Below are 455 nucleotides of genomic sequence, written 5' to 3' on the forward strand. Positions count from 1 at the left end.
CCAGTATAAACCATGTATACATGCAATCATACCGACAATATAAAAGCATATAACAGGCATTCATAACATGTATCAAAATCAGAAACATGAATCAAATATTCATCGCATGTATCAAAATCCGAAACATGAATCAATATCAATAATAAATCATATTCTAAAGATGTACCATAATCAGGAACATAATTCAATATCAAGCAATGAATCACTCTCCGTGATTCCCAGACTCAGACTCGACTCAGTCCTAATCTAGGGATCCCGATCTGTATAAGAACATACACCCACCTACACTCCCGATCGGGGTGGTGGTACATTCTTATTCACGAACTTTGGCCATTTCCATATCGAACATCAGTAATAGAAGCAACTCCAATTCTATCCACTTCGATATGACCAAACGTCCGATGTCCTGACCTATACGTCAAAGACTATGGCACTTCCGCCATACACTATCATGT

The sequence above is a fragment of the Primulina huaijiensis genome, chromosome 16, assembly GCF_012295235.1.
Source record: "Primulina huaijiensis isolate GDHJ02 chromosome 16, ASM1229523v2, whole genome shotgun sequence".
NCBI classification, from domain to species: Eukaryota; Viridiplantae; Streptophyta; class Magnoliopsida; order Lamiales; family Gesneriaceae; genus Primulina; species Primulina huaijiensis.